General features: G+C 43.6%; 1 protein-coding gene across 6 annotated transcripts in view; it reads left to right on the plus strand.

Annotated features, from left to right (window-relative positions):
* PDE1C (phosphodiesterase 1C) overlaps window positions 1-19,909 on the plus strand; it is a 411,283-nt gene that overhangs the window by 279,122 nt on the left and 112,252 nt on the right. The gene's annotated exons all lie outside the window — the stretch shown is intronic.

A 19,909-nucleotide genomic window follows, 5' to 3' on the forward strand; every position in this document is an offset into this window, starting at 1 on the left:
CATAGTCGGTGTATGTAAAAATCTATAATGGCAGTAAATTGTTCTGGATGTTTTCTGAAAAAGATTTTTAATTATAGAAGGGAGCATGTAACAAATGTTACCATTTTAACCATTATTAAGTATATAGTTAGTAGCATTAATTATATTCACATTGTTGTGTGATGGACAACTAAAACTTTCTTACCCCGCAAAACTGAAACTCTGGGCCGGTTAAACACCGACTCCTTATTTTCAGCTTCCTGGCAGGCCTCAGCGACCGCCATTCTACTTTCTTCCTCTGTGACTTTGACTACCGTATTTGTTATTTTGTCTTTTTATCCTCACGTGAGGACATTTTTTGCATTGCTTTTAGAGAGAGAGGAAGGGAGAGAGAGAAACATCAATGTGAAAGAGAAACATTGATCTGCTTCCTCCCATAAGTGCCAGACTAGGGATCCTACCCTCCTGGACCAGAGATCGAACCCACGATCTTTTGTTTACAGGATGATGCTCCAACCAACTGAGCCACACTGGCCAGGGCAAATTTGACTCCTTTAAAAATCTTATATAAATAGACTCAGACAGTATATGTCTTTTTGTGACTTGCTTATTTCACTTAGCATGATATCCTCCATGTTCATCCATGTTGTAGCATGGGATAGGATTTCTCTCCTTCCCCCCACCCTCAGTTTTATTGAGAGGTTAATTGACATACATTACTGTATATGGTTTTTTTTAAATTTTTTAAAAAAATTTTATTTATGTATTTTTAGAGAGGGAAGGGAGGGAAGAAGAGAGAGAGAGAGAGAGAGAGAGAGAGAGAGAGAAACATCAATGTGCAGTTGTTGAGGGTCATGGCCTGCAACCCAGGCATGTACCCTGACTGGGAATCGAACCTGCGACACTTTGGTTCACAGTCCGAGCTCAATCCACTGAGCTACGCCAGCCAGGGCTCTCATTACTGTATAAGTTTAAGGAGCACAGCATGAAGGTTTGGTTTACATATATTGCGAAATGATTACCACAATAGGTTTAGTTAACATCCATCATCTCATCTAGATGCAAAAAAAGAAAAAAGAAAAAAAATTCTCCTTGTGAAGAGAACTCTTAAAATTTACTCTCTTAACACCTTTCTTACATATTATGTGGCAGTGGTAACTATAGTCATTATATTGTATAGTGCACCCGTAGTCCTTATTCATCTTATAACGAGAAGTTTGTATTTTTTGATCACCTTCTTCCAATCCCCTCTGTCTCTGGCAACCATGAGTAATCTGATCTCTTCTTCTCTGACTTTATGCTTTTTTATTGTTATTATTTTAGATTCAACATATAAGTTAGACCATAGAGCATTTGTCTTTTTTTCTCTGTCTTATTTCACTTGGCATAATGCCTTCAGATCCACCCATGTTGTCACAAATGGTAGGACATCCTGATTGTTCGTGGTTGAATAATATTCCATTGTATACATGTACCACAGCTTCCTTATCCATTCATCATTGATGAGCATGTAGGCTGTTTCCATGTCTTGTCTACAATGCTAAATAATGTTGCTGTTATTGCAGGGGCGCAGATACCTTTTGAGTTAGTGTTTTTGTTTCCTTTGAATATATTCTTAGACATGGAATTGCTGGATCATATGGTATTGTAGTTACATTTTTAATTTTTTGAGGCAACTCCATACTGTTTACAATCTCACCAACAGACACAGGGTCCCCTTCTCTCCACATCCCTATCAGCCTTTATAATCTCTTGTCATTGTGACCATGGCCATTGTAACAGGTATAGGTGATGTCTCATTGTAGGTTTACTTTGCATTTTCCTAACGGCTAGTGATGTTGAGCATCTTTTCATGTACCTGTTGGCCTTTTTGAGGCTGAATAATGCTCCATGGTAAGTATATACCACATCTTGTTCTTCCATTTTCAATGGACATTTAAGTTGCTTCCATTCTTGGCTGTTGTGAGTAATGCTGCTATGGACACAGTTGTGCAAATATCCCCACAGTCCATAAGGGTTACAGTTTGATCACGTCCTTACCAATGCTTATTAATATTATTTTTTGTTTTTATTTTTTGATAGTAGCTGTCCTAATAGGCATGAGGTGATAACTCATTATGATTTGGATTTCCATTTTTCTTATGATTAGTGATGTTAAGCATCCTTTACTATGTTTATTGGCCATTTCTGTAACTTCTTTGGAAAAATTCAAAATCTTTTGCTCATTTTTAAATTGAGTTATTTGAGTTTTCTTTTGTTGTTGTAGGAGTTCTCTCTATATCCTGGATATTAACCCCGATCAGGTATATGATTGTAAGTGCTTTCTCCCATTCTAGGTCGTGGATATCTTTTGATAAGCTTTTAGTACATTGCATATTACACGGCTATTCAGTGTGACTCATTTTCTCATTCATTCATTCAGGAACAAATATCTGTAGTGCATATACTATGTACCGGCACTGTTCATGTGCATGACAAAGTCGTGTTTCTCTTACTTTCTAATTCCTGGTTCCTAATCTGCTGAGAGCTGTTAGACCCAAGAAGTGAAGTTTTTACACTTGTGTGCAAAGTGTGAGTGAATAGTGTCCACGAATCTCTAAACGTCTTGCTTGTTGTTGTCACTTTCATGACGTGTAGCGCCTGCACCTAACGGGGGACTCTCTTGTCCTGTCTGTGTGTCTCTCACACATATGTGTGAGAAACACGTATGTGTGTTTTTCATGCCTGTAAGTTTGGGGTAAATGAGGAGGTGTCACTTTCTAGAGTTTTTTCTCTTCTCTCTTGGAAGCAGTAGAATCAGGGTGCCATAGGTGGGGTTTGTTAGAGCATATTTAGTTTCCTTTCGGTAAGCCTTTTCTTTAAAATCTGTAGGAAAGAAAACTTGAGCTTTTGTCAGCAATTGGCAGAAATAGTTCTTCTAACCGGCTTTTGTAGCACTAGCATCAGCATAATTCAAGCGTGGTAAACTTGTTTCTCTCCATCCCAACAAATGCAATGAGTGTTTCAGGCTGTCCCCGAGTTAATAAAGACTATTTTTCAAGTTATCTAGCCATATGTGATTCCGTCTTCAGTCTCTAGAAGCCTTTATACACATATATCCAGTTTTTAATCAGGCCATGCCTGATTTTTTGATTTGGAACATGTGGTCACCGTGGGAGTGGGGAATGGGGAAACGGTTGAAGGCTGGGCGGAGGTTGCTGCCCATGTCACGTGGAAGGTATTCTCTCCTCTGTTCCCCGTGGGAAGCTGGTGAAGTCCCCTCCTGTCTATCAAATGTGAGACGTGTGGGTAATAGGCCTTGCTGTCGTCTCCTCCCCCCAACCCGTGCTCATTGTGATGAACAGTACAGAAGCTGCTGTTACTGCTAGAATCACCCTTCCTACCCACTGGTTGTCTGTTGAGCCCCGATGGGAGGCCCCAGAGGCAATGAAGCTGCAGTACGAAGAATCCCAGTGCCTCCTTCTTGGAACGACCCTATCGTTTTATTTAGACTGCTCTTAGCACATATGCCTTAACTTTAATTTCTTTTACTCATTCCAACAAGATTTTAAACACCTTGAGACAAGGTGACTAGGTCATATTTGTTTTCTGTCTGTCTCTAGGGCCTAGCGCTGGGTCTGCCACAGAATGGGGACTTGGGAATGAATGAATGAATGATTGAATGTGCCCTCCTATCATTGGAACCTTTCTCTGACCGTGGCATTGCTGGCTTTTCATTTGTCCTGAGAGCTGATTTGTAGGTTTTCCTTTCAGGGGAACCGACTTCAGGGTGAAGAGGAGGACCCAGAGGAGACCGGGCGCCCTGAAGCTGGTGGGAGGGCAGGTCTGTGGCGGAGGGAGTGGGGCTCTGGGCGAGGGGCAGAGCCGAGGTGACTCACTGGGTTTGTTAAGGAAACGGAGAATGCCCAGGGCTGTCAGCCAGCTGCGTTTTTAAAGTATTGATTTCCATTAAACAAAAGAGTTTTGTGTCAGTACGTGAAATTCCCTTCCATCCAGCAGGTTGCCCTCCCTTCACTATTTCAGTGTCTTGACATTTTAGAATTCATAGGCCCGTGTGTAGGCGAGACCTTTATCCACTGGCTCTTATTAAAGAAGGCATTTGAATTTGTGTTTCCTTTGTCACAAGGAAAGATTATATGATAAGACAAATCCATTAACTTGACATTGTTATCCTTAGATGTATGTTCCAGAAATGAGATTTTTAGTATGAAAATGCAGTATTATTAGTGCATTTAGAAGATGAAATGGACATAATTACTCACTTTCCTCCCCCTGAAATCAAGCGTTAGCGTTATTGGAAAGGGAATCCAGTACTTGCGGACTTTATTTCTCGTAGAACTAGACCCCCATGTGTTCTGGCCCTTGGAGATCCTACAGAGAGTGGAAGGCAAGCCCCGCCCTCCGTCACCCCGAGAGCCCCAAGGCCTGTGAGTCACTGTTTGCAGGAGTTCTGGTCACACCCTGGCTCTTAAGAGAATGGCACCTAAGGAAAAATCACTTGTCCTCCCCTGGACCACAAGTGAGAAAACTTTGGGATATTTTTACTATTAGTTTTTAGATTATGAGACAGAGTCCAGACAGTTTTGCCATATAAACCCGTCTGCTGTGAGGTCACATAAGGTAGGGCAGTTTTATGGGTTGTGCTCATTGTTTTTGCTGGAGATTTTTTTTCATCACAAATCTTCTGCTTCAAAGAGGTTGTGCTGTGAACATAGAGTGAACGTGCTGCAGAGAAAGGTGCCGCTGGAGCAAGTGACAGGGGGACATTACTTGTTACATTATCCTTAACAACAAAAATGCTGTTAATGAACTAAGGCTAGCAGTCTTAGCGATGTATAGCATAAACATTCGACTCTAATAGGTGTGTTTTAAAAAACGGAATCACTTTTGATGTTGGTGTAACTCTCCCAGCAGAGGTAGGTGTCAAATCCAGCATCTTTTCTTTTTCATGCTCTGAAAGCCATTTGTAAATCAGGGGGTCCCACCTTTGAAGGTGCCTTAGCCTGTGGCAACCAGAAGATATAAGGACACAGAGTCTCCTGGTAGACACCTGGAGAGTAATAAATCTCTCTCTTTCTCTCTTTCTCTTACACACACACACACACACACACACACACACACACACACACAAGTGTGTGTTCAAAGAGAGCTGCTTCAAGCCTATGGAATAAATTTTCTATAGGTCATTTCTGTAAATACGGCTCATGGAGCCTCCTATAGGGGAACTTCACACTGATGTCTGAATTAGGCCTGCTTTTTCCACTCTGCTGCGGAAGCTCTTTGGTTCATTGTTCAGTTGTGGACGATTGACCACTGAGGTTCCATCTTCTTTTTGCGTCTCAAAAAGGTGTGGTTCTCCCTCACATCGCCGTTTCAGTCATTCCTCCTTCCTGTTTAATGTTGTGGCATTAGGTGAGTGTGTGTCAGCTCACTGGCAAATAGAATTTGAATAAATTTTACTTTAAAATGTATACCATTGGGATATGAAATAGTTTTAGGAGTTCAAGACTCTTCTCATTTGCTGCTGATGGTCCTGTGTTTGAACTTCATTCTTTGGGTCCTAAAATTATTTTAACAATAGGAACATATCTTCGTAGGTGCCAATATTTTCCCCCTGGGGAAAGTGTGATGCTTGGACTTTCTAGTTGGTTCCAGTAGCAGAACAGAGTATGGACCACTGCCCATTTCTCTTTTTTTTTTAATCCTCACCCACTATGTTTATTGACTTTAGAGAGAGAGAGAAACATTGATGTGAAAGAGATATATTGATTGGTTGCCTCCCCTATGTGCCCCAACCAGGGTTTGAACCCACAACCTAGGTATGAGCCATGACTGGGGATTGAACCTGCAACCTTTCGTTGTGCAGGACGATGCTGCAACTGCCTGAGCCACCTGGCCAGGGCCATACCCATTTTCTTGAGGAATGGGAGAAGTGTCTGAGTCCACACCACAGCAGCATCCTTCTTCTGGACTCTGCCTGCTCGTAAACACGGGTCCCCAGAGGAAGGAGCAGCAGCTGGGCCGCAGGGGGTGGTGGGAAGGCTCTGTACACACACCAGGTGCCTGTGGCTCTCATTGATTTGTTGATCAAAACTCCGAATGCTGCAAGGCAGGGGTTTATCCGTGCGGTCATATGCCTGCAGGCGACAGGCGACTCCCTTCTGTTCCTGAGGTTGCAACCCAAAGCTGGTTGCGTGGGAGGGATGGGAAATGCCTGTCAGCTCAGAGGAAACTTCCGCTCTGCTTTACTGCAATTAAAATGAGCCCCTTAACTTGCGTGGGGGAAACTCGGTATTGCCTTCCTCTGCTGAAAGCACCCCAAACAAACTGTTTTAGCCATGGTGAGAGAAACGGTCACGCTCAGACTTCAAAACTCAGGTTTCTGCTGACTTAAAACTGGACTACCTGGTAAAGGGACCCTCTGTGTAATGGGGAAAAGTTCACCTTCAGAGGTCAGGGCTCTTGTACTACTAAGAGATACTCTCGGTGTCAACACCGGACTTGGGTGGACCTCACTTGGCCAAGTCCCACTTCTGACTCCCTGCAGGTTCCTAACTTTTCAGTGTCTAAGCTTCTTGTAATAAATAGACTGTGAGACACAGACATAGATGGTTGACATAAAATATTTTAAATTATTTATAGGCAAAGTGCCATGTTGATATTCTGTAACGCCTGCTAACCTCTTCCATGTTACTTGGAGGGGAAGCATAGACCATTAGTGAGTCAATTCTGGCTGCTCCTCATTCTGAGCCAGTGGTTCTCAACTCACCTGGCGCCTTGGAGAATCACCTGGTGCCTTGGAGCCCCTTATCCACCTGTCTCTTCTCCACCCCCGGAAATTCCAATTTAATTTGTCTGGCTGGGACTAGGGCAGCCATAGTCTTTGAAAGTCCTCCAAACGATGTTAGCGTCCAGCCATTGTGCCCGAATCATGCTGTGTGGCTCAGGTGAGAAGCAGCTCCGTCTAAAACCGGAAGGGCTCTTCAGAGCATCCGCCATTGGAGTTACTGATCTGGGGTTCGCAGCGAAGCTCTCCGTAGGCATTCTGCGTGTAGGGACTCCTGATGAGTATTGCAGGGAGCTCCCCACTGTGCTCCAGCGTCAGCTGCACTGAGTAACACCTCCTCCTCCAGGTCAGCTCGGCATATGTCACTGGTCTGTGTTTAGTCACAGCTTCCCAGACTTGATGAGAATGCACCCAAGCTGACAGAAACATCTTTATTTAGAGAGACAGGGGCACAGAAAGAAAGATGCAGGCTTCCAGTTTGGGAACGGGGGACCCACTTTCCCAGTAGTCATACATTGTTGTCTTTTTCTATTCTTTCAAGGACTTTGTAATGAATTCTTTACTAAAACTCATTTTTGACTCCTTACTTTTTAAAAATCCTCACTTTCGCCCTGGCTGGCGTAGCTCAGTAGATTGAGTGCGGGCTGCGAACCAAAGTGTCGCAGGTTCGATTCCCAGCCAGGGTACATGCCTGGGTTGCAGGCCATGACCCCCAACAACTGCACATTGATGTTTCTCTCTCTCTCTTTCTCCCTCCATTCCCTCTCTAAAATAAATAAATAAAACCTTTAAAAAATCCTCACTTTTTAAAATTGATTTTAGAGAGAGAGGAAGGGGGCAGACAGAGAGAAAAAAACATAGATGTCAGAGATGAGCATTGATCGGCTGACTACTGTATGCACCCTGGAAATCGAACCCTTAACCTTCTGGTGCACAGGATGATTCTCCAACCAACTGAGCCACCCTGCCAGGGCTTAACTCCTCACCTTTATCTTGAAGGTTAACATCCTTTTTTCCATTTTGTTATAACCCACTGTGTGAATAATTTTGCTTCTTTAACTGTTTCTCTAAGCATAGCTGTCAGCCTATACAATTGTGAAAATGTCCCATAAACAGGATGCAGTTCATACATTTGGTCCACCCAAATCACTTTGTTATTTCCTCCTTTGCTTCAAACACCCCCATGTGATTTGGTTCACTGTACGAGAAAGCTATGCCAGGGAAGTTTGATGACAGCCTGTGCTTAGGTTAAAGCCTTTGGAATACATTTCACCTCTAAAATAGGCTGCTTAAAGAAAATAAACACTCAGATGTAGTTACACAAAATAAGCTTAAAGGCAAGTTAGTAGGGTTACCACCTCCAGATTGACATTTTTGGAATATAAATTCAGAATTAAAACTCTATTAAAGCTATATCACTATGCAAATGATAGCAAAAAAAAAGAGAGACTGTTACATGATAAGCAAAATCTGGCTCTAATTTCAGAGAGAATTTTTGCTCTGGGCAATGAGATTTTATATATTAAAAGATCAATTTCAATGGTGTTTCCAGAGCATTTTGCTAAGATTATTAGAGTCTACCTAAAATAATCTGGAGTATGGGAGGAGCCAAGGATATCACACAAGAAGGAATTTGAAGAAAAGTTAAAGATGATCGATACAGACTTGTTTTTCATTCTTCATTCCATGGGATCTCACGGGAACATTCCAGTCGTGTAACAGAGAGGTCAAGAGGTGAACTTTGGAGGCTGGCAGAATTCAGACTGTAGCTCTACCCCTTAGCTGTGCAACTTCGGCAAATTATTTCTTAATGTCTCTTACTTCCAATTTTCTCACCTATACGATGGGTATTAATAATGTGTATCTCATGTAGGTGTGAGGATTAAATGAGTGACTATATATCAAATGCCTGGCATAGTGCCTGATACAAAAGAAATACTCAACAAATAGTTATTATTTAAATAGTTAAATATTGTAATTATTACTAGTAGAAGCAGCATTACTTCTGTCGATTCCACTGAGGAATGAAGAACCTTTCACCAAGGAGGGAAATCAAACTCGGCCCCAGGGCCAAGATGGCGACATAGGAGGCTCCTGAAGTTCCCCCTCCCAACAGTGAATATACACAGCTACACAAGGAACAGCTTCCTCTGAAAGAAATCCAGAAACTAGCGGGCTCACTCCCACCCATCAGACGACTGAGAAGATACCTGCACAGAATCGGGTAGTAAAGGCTGAGACGCCCTCACCAGAAACCCACCACCAGCACGGCACCATGTAATCAAGGGGGACCCCTCCCCACTCAAATCCCAGCTCTTCTCTGAGGAGGGAAGGGTTTAGACCACCCCTCTAGCACACCAGCTTTCAAGGTGGCTACCATGGGTCCCCAAACCCCCTGCTCTGAAAGCCAGAGGGGCTGGCACTCCTGAGTCCCCAGGACTAGAGCAAACAAAGAAGCAGTTGCTAACTGAGGGCCCTCCCCACCCCAACCAGGGCTCTGTGCAGAGGGAACAGATAAAAATACCCATCCCCAGGCTCTCTCCGGAAGGGCTTTGACTGCACACATCACAGGCTGCCACCCGAGGGTGTTGCTTCTAATTAGCACACATCTAGGTAGTGAGGACATCTTCCCTGGAGCCCCAAAGACCCGATGGGCACCTCCTTCCTTCACCTCCCCACGGCGCTCCCTCCAACAACCAAGTGCAGAAATGCCGGTTCCCTCGTCTCTCTCTGGAGGGGTTCCACTGTATCATTTCCCACCTGCTGCCTGAGGGAGGCTCCGACTTCTGATCAGCCTGTGTATAGGTGCTGCCTGTAATGCCCCCCTTTGGGACACTGTGGAGTCTTGACATACACTCGCCTCCTGGGAGCCACTAAGAACAAAGTGATGGCTTGAACAATCGCAGTGGTTTGAGAGGCAAATAGGAGCTCAAGCTGGGCTGATGGATGAGGCTCACCTCCTACACCAGGCGATTCTGTCAAGGCTGGCGGAGGTGGCTGTTTGATGTGATGCGCAGAGACCAACACAGAGTGGAGGGAAATGAAGGAGCAAGGGAATATGTCCCAAACAAAAGGACACGACAAACGTTCAGAAGCCTGGTTTAATGAAATGGAGATCAGTGACTTACGAAATAGAGAGTTCCAAAAAATGGTGATAAAGGTCAGGAAAGCAATGCATAAACAAAATGAGAAATGCAGCAAATAGAAAACATAAAAAAAGTCCTGAACAGAAATCAAAGAGATGGAGAATACAATAATTAAACTGAAAAAATGGAATAGAGGGGTTCAGCAGCAGACTAGGTCAAGGAGAGAAGGAGTGGTGTTCCTTTCTCATGGAATCTTGACTCTGTCGACCTCATTCTTTCTGTCCACACACCACCGTCCTGTCAGTGCAGGGTGTACGCGTTATGCCCTGACGTCATGCCGCAACTATTTCTGTTGTCCTGAATGTTATTGCCCATTTTCAATAGCTTAAGATGATAAATAATTGACCCAGTAATTCCAATGTGAACTTTGGGATTTATTGATAAGCCCCACCCTAACATGGCTTATTCCTAGCAGTACTGATCCCCGGAAACAGGAAAGAAGACGAGAATGGCATTCGCTTCGTTTCATGTTAGCCTGTCCCGCCGTAGACACGAGCCACTCTGGGCCAGCTGTGCTTAGACGGGAGCGGTGTGCTGTAGTACAGCGGGGACTGCCGGCTCACTGCGGCAGAGGAGACACAAGGGTTTGCCTCTGCTCCTTCCGAAAACTCTTCCCTGGGGTAGTGCAACGAGGAGGAAGGCCCAAGTGTTCCAGAACAAAAGGGGGAGGATGTGGCAGAGAACAAAGATGTTAACAAAAGTCTGAAAGCTGGGAATCGCATGAACTCCTGCTGCCTCAGCAGCCTGGAGACTGGCAGGAAAGGCCAGGCTTCAGAGAGGGAAGGTGGCGGGAGGCAGGCTCATTCGTGGTGCGGAGACTCAGGACTGGGGGTGGGACAGAGCCCTGGGTGAGCGGTTCACAGCCTTCACAGGAACAGTTACACCCCCAGATCCCTCCGCAGCCTGTGCAGCTGAGCTCCTCCCCTTCCCTCCCTCCCTCCTTCACTCCTCCCCCACCCCCTCCCTGTTTTCTCTGGGCCGCCTTCCTCCCCTCTGGGATGAAGGAGAAATCACTCACATTTTCATGGGTCTGCAGAGCTGGCCTGGACATAGATGCGTGATACATACTTTTATACAAATGAATAATATTTTGCCTCTGAGTTGGCAGTTTGGTGCAACTTTTGTTTGTTTTAGTGTGGGGTATTCAGTTTCCACAACTCTCAAGTCAGAATGGGATCCAACTATGATATGAAATGTCCTTGTCCCGCTTACCTTGAGCTCGGGACCCGGAAACCACAAGTAAGGCCAGAAGGTTCTGACTAATGTTGAATTGATATTCCTCACTGGTCTAGAAAATGAACATGCTGCAAAAATCAGTAGCCACTCATGGATCTGTGTGATACAATAAATCAACATATGAATTTGCACTCTAATTACAGAGGTCTAATCACCTGACCTCTTGTAAATCTCCCGGGGCTTAGTATTGGAAAGGCGTTCAATAGTACACATCTTTGACGGTCTTTGATGTATGGGGTTGTGGGTAGCATTCAATATTATTTACTATAATGTTATTATTTCCACAGGGTTTAAATCAGGGCCGAGACTTGAATCTAAACTATTCAATATGTCAGTTTTAACAGGCTTCTGCAGAGCAGAGGTATAGAGGTATAGATTTTAGCAGGTCTTTTGGCAAACATCGTGATTGAAGAGTGTTATTTTTCTGAAGAGTGTGGTTATTTAGAACGAACAGAGAATTATGAAGATTGGATCAATGGCTTGCCGGGTCCTTACTGAGATTTAATATAATAATTTGGGGGGAAAGAACATATTGATTGATTTCTGTGGTTTTCTTTCTCGTTAGGTGCGTGGGTTTTTTTTCATTCAGTTGCTATATGAACCCAGTAGCAAGACAATTAATGTCGTTCAGTAAAATATTTCTTCAACAGGCTTATTCACAGAGCCAGAGGAGTAAAACTGCTCTACGGAGATTTGGTTCCAGCAGTGTAATGAGCCATAGTGCTCGGAGACTCCTGGGTCTGCTCACTCATACTTAGGTGGCGTTAATGTGCTGGCAAGGGCGACATCCGTCTGTGATCGTTGCCTCGGTAAAAGGTCATAAAATCTTGGAGGTGCCTCCAAACCTTAACATGAAATTGCTGTGTATAAAAATCTTATTTTTCTTTAAGATCATGCCTGGGCTCTTAGAGTGCATCATCGAATATAACATACCTTCTATTTGTAAAAAGAGAATTATCCCCCCCGCCAAAGTGAACTCTGTTTATCTTGCGGTTGTATTGGAGTTGGAACCTGGGGCGGGACTGGGGCCATTTCCTTCACTGCCCGTGGCTGAATGGAGGCGATGCCTTTTCCACCTGGGACAGCTGCCTCGCTTAGAGCTGCTGAGCCTTCCTAGGGCCACTTACATCTGTGTCCTTACCCATGGCAGTGGGGTCCCTCCCCACGGCAGGCTGTGAAGTATATATTCTGTCATGGGGACTGATAGCAAAGTAACTGTATCACACTCCTCCCAGCATCACATCAACAAAGCCTTTCCCGTCACCGATCAGGTGTTGGAGAAGACTGGTCCAGCGGCTCTCCAGGCAATGTGAATAGGCGGGATGGGAACCTATATCATTATCGGAGGTGATGTCTCAATATTACGCTTCCCCTATCACACTATAATCCCATGTTTTACTTATTATCTAGGACTCTGCCCCATGAAACAAATGAAAAGTAAGCTCCATGAGGCCATGCTTTTCATCTGTTGGTTTGCTGTAGTCTCCTTACGCCTCAAACAGAGTCTGGTACAGGGCTGCTCAAAAATTATATGAGTGAGAAAACCATGTCTATGTTCCCCAGTGCCCCACCCTTGCCCAAGGAGAAGTAAACGTACATAAGACACAAGGTCGAGGGGAATGCGCTGATTCTCATGTCAGGAAAACAGTGTGGTGTGCAGGTGGTGCTCACGGCTTGTTATGCCGGTCTTGCATCCCTGGCTCTTTTAGCGGCTTTATGACTTAAGTAGGCAATTCCATTTCTGTGGTCTTACTTTCTACAGTTATATAGTAGACGTAAGATTTCCAGATGTCTTTGTAAAGTGCTCAGTAACTCAATTGTGTTTGATCACTACTTACTGCCTGACATACACAAATCACCCCGTAGCTCTGAGGGGTTTCAAGAAAGAGAGACACAGCCTCCATCTCCGGGGTCCTGTAGCTTACAGGGAGGGGGGGAGCCAACAGTCACGGTACCGCTAATAGGAACTTCACTTACAGAGCGTGTGTTATCTGCCAGGCACTGCTGTAAGTTTCTAAGTTTTATATACCTGTCAAATTTCTAAAATATCTGTTTTATATGCTTATAGATCATCTAATCTTCACGGTGCCCTCTGTGGTGGGTACTAACATTATTCCCCTTTTACAGATAAAACCAAGACAGAGAAGATAGCATAGACATTCGGGGTTAAGTGAGCCCAAAGAAAAATCCTTCTGATGTAGTGAAATTGAAGGATATGTGGATGTTGTTAATTCTGAAAATGCATAAGTGGCATCAGTCTAGGCCAGCTTTGTCAATGTCGAGCGGGAGGTTGGACAGATTTTCATGGCAGCGGTAGCAGGGTTAGCAGAAGGCAGGGATTTTTAGGAAGCCATAGCAGTATCCAGCCCAGGTGGAAGGACCATATTGTGAGCCCTGGAGAGCAAGGTCAGGCCTGGGTCCTGGGCTGCCAGGGACCACGTAGGTTGGGCTGTGATGGCAGATGTTGGGACATGAAGTCACACCTGTTGTTGGGTGAGGCAGAGCCTTATTAAAGGACACAGGCTCAGAGTCCCCCGATCAGAGTCCTTGCAGCAATAAGCCTGGCTTCGGATTAGGTTCTCGGGGATCTTAAAACCTGTTCTGGGTAGCAAATGGATGGGTTCTAGAAGGATAATAGAATGAATGAATACTTGAATGAATGAATGAATGAATGAATCAGTGGATCATGAAAATCATCTTGTGAGGCTAAGCAGAGCTAAGTGAGCCAAGGATGTGTAGAGGCAGACAGGCAACATTGCCGCATGAGTGATTTTTCTGGGATCATGGATTTATTCAGGAGCAAACTCTCACAGCTTCTGAGGAATAGTGACTCCTTAAGAATCAGACAGAAGTTTTGTCTTTCACACTTTTCTCAACTGAGCGGCAATTTTTGCTATTATAGATGCCGGCACTTAAAATAGAAGAAAAAACTTGAGCAAACTATAAATTACATTTGTCTTTGTGGTAGGAGCACCTTTGACCGAAGTTGTCCTTGAGGCAGCGTCATCTGATGTACTTGGTAGCTTAGGAGGTAACCTTGGTGATGACTGAAGAAGATAGACGACACTGGGGGAAAAAAGAATCGGCTTACTTACTATGCTTATCCTTGCCTTGCACACATGTATTTAGAGCGAGTTAACTACAGCTAAAGTGACAGGTACTATGGTAGGTCTGCTTCTCGCTTCCACTCAAATCCTCCTATTATCACGGCCAGGGTAAGCATCCCTGTTTCCTGCACAAAGAGAAAAACCAAGGTGCTGTTGCCGTGTGTGTGTAGACGGATCAAGCTGGATGTAGAATTCCTGAATTCTTCCCTGAACTCCTTGTCATAAAGCTTTCTCTTCCAGTCTGGATTATGCATAGAATCCAAACTCTTATATTTGTCTCAACGTGATGGGGTTTTCCAACGATATCTTCTACATTCTCTAAAGTAAACTGTATTTTAGGTAAGATCTTGGCTTTCAACTTTTACCGTTGCTTTGGAAATGTCTAATTGATTCGTACTTGCTGTAGAACCAATTTTGACCCTGACCAGTAAATCAGATTGGAACTACTTAAAAATCATCTGAGTGATTTTGAGCCAATCCGAGTGATGTTTATGTGAATTTATTTTAGCTTGAATGTGCTTTTCTCCATTTATTTATTTATTTATTTAGCCTTGGACCTAACCCAGACTAACTGTATGGTGTGTCAGGGGGAAGGAATGAGGATAATTGCTGGTTTAAAAGTGTAACTGTTGGGGAGGTATCTGGCATACAACCTCGAGATGTAGGCGGAAGATAGCAAGCTGGACTGTGCAGGGTCTTTTTTAAAAAAAAACCCTCTGCTCTTTGTGTTCATGGGCCGAGGTGGCAAACCAGCACACAAACGCTAAGCTGGTTTTATGAGGCTAGGGTTGCAGAGCTCTTTGTAAGAACAAACACCTTCAGAAAGGGGGCCAGTGCATTGGATGAAATTACTCTAGAGCAGGGATTTCCAAACAGTGTGCCACAAGAACTTTTAAAACACGCCACGCCTGACGAGTTAGTCGGGGGCACGGACCTCTTTTCCTCTCGATGGTCAAATAAAATAATGCCAGCAGCCAACACAACAATAGCCGTCCAGTGTGGATGGATCAAAATTATACCTACCTTTTCTCAGATTGGCAAAAATATATTTTTTGGTGTGACACAGAATTTTAGCGATTAGTTTATGCGTGCCATTAGATGAAAGGGTTGAAAGTCACTGTTCTAGACTATTCTTGTCTGGGTCCCAGACCACGAATCGCAGACTTGATTCGATCACTTGGGTTGCCTTTACACTTCCAATCGCCCTACTGCTGGTCTTATTCCAATTCTTGTGTCTTTCATCTGTTATTCCCATGTTCATCCGTAGCCACATCTCTGGCATAACTCCTGCCTTTCTGGTTTGGACTTTGTCTTTTTGGCTCAAAGTTGGCTGTTACCATTGGCCTTTGTCCTGCTACATGACCCGGCTTGGCCACAGCTTCTTATTTATAATGTTCCCTCCTCCCATTTCACTTCCTAATAACACAGAGTCAGACACAACTCTTACAAAGCACCGGCTTGTACCCTGGGGACTGCTTTTCCTTTGAGCAGTATTGAAGTTTCGTTGAAAATTTTTCATTGAAAATTCACGTGATTAGCTATGTACCACACAGAGAGCTAAACTGAAAGTGGAAAATAGGGTTTATGAGTTCTAAATAGCGTGGGACAAAGTATAGCCCCAAATGTATACATCTTTTAATTGTGATAATAATTATTCTAAGTGAAATAAGCCAGTCAGAGGAAGACAAGTACCATAAGATTTCATTCATATGTGGAATCTCATGGACAAAACGAAGTAACAAGCAAAATGGAGACAGACTTGTAGATGGAGAGCAGGTGACAGCTCTGGGGGAAGGAAGTTGAGTGGGTCTAGGTAGAGGGACTGAGCAAAAAATGAAACAAAGAGAAAAACTCATGGATACGGACAACAGTGTGGTGGTTGCAGGGGGGCAGGGTGGAGGAGGGTGGGGGGATCGATAGTGACAGACGGAGGCCTGACTTGGGGTGGTGAACACACAACACAGTGTACAGGTGATGTGTTGTAGAATTGTGCACCTGAAACTGTATACTTTTGCCAACCAGGGTCACCCAATACATTCAACAAAAAGGAAAAAAATAATAGTAATGAACTCTTACCACCACCCTTTTCAGGGGGGAAGCCTGAAGTCCAGGACACTTGTATCAAATTTACACAGTAATTCCACAGAGCTGGGAAGACATCTGAGTTCCTGGGCGCTGGGGTCTCTTGACCACCTAAACAGCAGGCTGCAAGTTAACACACTTTGTGGAGCCAACCACTTGCGGTCAAGAAGGTAAAAATCAAGTCCAACTACGTGAGCAGACATTTGAGTACCGATCTGGGAAATATAGTCATCCTCAGTGATTATCTGTTAAGCACGTTACTGCATGCAAAAAATCAAATCTATTTTCCACATGATTTCTACCAGCTAAGTTTGTTGTCTTTTTAAAAATACAGTCCTACTGATTGATACATCCTGTTACTTTATGGGAACAAACACCCTGACTCTAAGGCCAAAACATTTACCGTATTTTTTGGACCATGAGACATACCTAGGTTTAGAGGAGGAAAGCAGGGGAAAAAATTTTGAAGCAAAAAATGTGGTAAAATATTTAATAACATAAATAACATAATATTTCACCAATATAAATGTACACAGAACTCAACAGCAGCATTAACAACTATTATTCCTCCCAAATTTGGAGGAGGGGAAAAAAGTGTGTCTTATAGTCCGAACAATGCTGTATTATCTGCGGTATGATAATACATGGTTTTAATAACCATGAAATGAAAATAGTACTTCCTCTCCCAAAGTAAATTCCATTTTAAAAATACATATTTACCTACATGGGAAAGTGTTTGTGTGTCAGGTCAAAGCTTCTGAATATTTATGGGAATAACTGTGTGGCCGTAAGACCCCAAGATTAACTGGATTTGAGACAGAGTTCTTTCTCATCTATTGTTTCAGCATTCATAGGTTTCACTGATTTCCATCCTGGTTCCCACCATGGCGACTTGTGTACATACCTTTGTCAGGTAATGTTACTCTGGCCTCTGTAGAGTAACCCTTTGCTCCCTGGGAACCAACAGATTTAACTTTTAATGAAAAGAAAAACTAACACATTGGGTTTAATACCACCTGCCCGAGCAGGGCAGCAACGATGAAAAGCTCCTGTGGCACTTTGGATAGAAGGACATTTCAGAGGGAGTAATTTTTATGGATGGATTGATCGAGTAGTTTTTATAATTTAATTATTTTGTTGTATACTTTTGAATTCACTGTGGACCTGGCATGTCCTGGAGCTTTATGCACTGACCCAGCTGCTGTGTTACACATGGTCAAGTTTAAGAGCAGCTTTTTAAAATCACATTTATCCGTTTTTGTTTCAGAGCTCTAAGGAGTCTGTTTCCTTTTTTATTTCATACAACATAATTATTTTTATTATAAATGAATTGAATCACTCTGGGCCCAGCATGTCCCGAGGCTCTCCCCGCTCACCAGGCTGCTCTGCTGGGATGTAGCCACGTTCAACAGCAGTTGCTTTTCAAGGCTGGTTCATTTGCATGTGCTGGCTTGGCAATTTTTGCTGCCTCGTCACACCCTATGTTAGAATGAAGAACTGTCACCAGCATTAAAGGCTCATTCATTAGCTTGTTGATTCCTTCTGTGTTGGTGAGAGTAAATGTCTTCGAATTGATTACATATAATTTGCCCTGTGTAATAGTTTTTTAAAAAATTATTTTGTTGCTCAATTAGGGGGAGGGTGGAAGCAAGGGAGGGAGGTGGGTTCGGCTGGGGTGGGGGAAAAATGCAGACAACTGTAATTGAACAACAATATATAATGGAATACTACGCAGCAGAGAGAAAGAAGGAGCTCCTGCCCTTTGCGACAGCATGGGCGGGGCTGTTTAATCTGGTTTTCATAAGATAAATGGATGTGTGTTCTCAGTTCTTGGCACCTGCGCAGGCGCTATAAGACCAGTGGCAATGGGGAACAAAGAAGGGAGGTTTCCTTTTCCTTCCTTCCTCTCAGTTCCCTTTTTGATGTGAATGAACCCCAAACATTGCAGTGGAGAAGCTGAGAAATACAGCACAACGGAAGCAAATCAACTCATTGATTCTTTCCGTCAGTCCTTGATGCATGTACTCACTCGTATGACATTTACTGAGCACGTGAGTGGGAGAGTCACTGGAGTTACAAAGATGAGTAAGAGTTCAGGGCCATTATTAAAAATTTATGTATCTAGGTGTTGTTCTTTTTATAATGTGCTTTTCATTACTGTGGTGGTAGGAGCTCCTAGCTGTTGTCAAGTTTTATACTGCTGCCGACCTGGTGAGTTTCTTGAGTAATTTTATCAACTGCGGTCCACCCAGAAAAGTGGAGCCAGTAGGAGGCATGTCCTAAGAGAGTTATTGTCGAGGAACAGGCTTACTCAGTGTCGGGGTCTGGCTAGGTCAGTCCCGGGTCTGCAGGGAAGGCCATCCATCAGGCAGGGCCGCCTGGAACTCCCAGCCACAGTTGAAGCTACTGTCCACAGGCAGAATTTATTTTTCTGGGAAGTCTCCGTTCTGCTTTTAAGGCCTTTCAATGGTTTCATTCAGATCGTCTGATAGAAACTCTTTTATTTAAAGTCAACTGATTATGGAATTTCATTATCTACAAAATACCTTCACAGCAACATCTAGATCCATGTTTGATTAAGTGACTGGGGACTAGCGTAGCCAAGGTGACTCATCAAAAAGACAGCACAGGAATGTTTGGGGAAAAAATAGGTTTAAACCATATATTTGAATGGATTAGTAATGGCCAGACTATCTCAGTACACAACTAATGTTCTAAAGGTACTTTAAACATTATTACATTATTTGGGATATATTTCTAAAACATCACAATCGTTAGTGCTAGAATGAATGAAATGAAAAATAAGTGGATGCAATTTCCCATCGATCTGGTCAATTTATAAACTGAAGTGTGACGTTTGTGATGAGTTGTCTCAGCATTTTGAGGAGGCCATCTCCGGTTCCCAGTATTTCTCACCACCTTTCACTGGTGGTGCCTGAAACGGTGGGCGTGGTCTCTGGGATCTCACTTTGATTCGAACAATTTCCAAGCTGAAATTTAAGCATGTTCCATCTTCAAGAAGCTTGAGAGGCTGGATGGGACGATGATTATGACACTTAGCTCACTGCAGTGTGTTTTGTTTGTTTGTTTAGTCATTGGCGAAGTCACCCAATCTGTGTTGGTCAGATAGCATGATGGTTGAAAACAGAATAGCATGATGGTTGACTCCAGGCTCTGGGGTCAAATGCCAACACTTTCTAGGTGTGTGACCCTGGAAGTGTTACAGGAATGGACACAATTTCTATTGTGAGCTAGCAATAGTAATATTCACTGCTTCACAGATTTGTTCTGAGTACTAAATGAGGTTATCCTGTGAAATCAGAGTATTTACCTCTTGAGGTCATACACTTGACATTCAGCCTTTGTATGGTGCAGCCTGGCACAGGTACTGACAGAGACGTACAGCCTGACTACAATAGTGTGCCATGATGTGCCCATCAATGGTGGATGTCCAGGGCATGGTAGAAGCACACTGGGATGACAACACCCGCAGACTTTTACTGTGGAGGGACGCTAAGACCATCCCCTACCCACAGAGATAGTGAACCTGAGTAGCACCATCAGAACTTGGT

Source organism: Phyllostomus discolor, chromosome 10 (assembly GCF_004126475.2).
Source record: "Phyllostomus discolor isolate MPI-MPIP mPhyDis1 chromosome 10, mPhyDis1.pri.v3, whole genome shotgun sequence".
Taxonomy (NCBI): Eukaryota; Metazoa; Chordata; class Mammalia; order Chiroptera; family Phyllostomidae; genus Phyllostomus; species Phyllostomus discolor.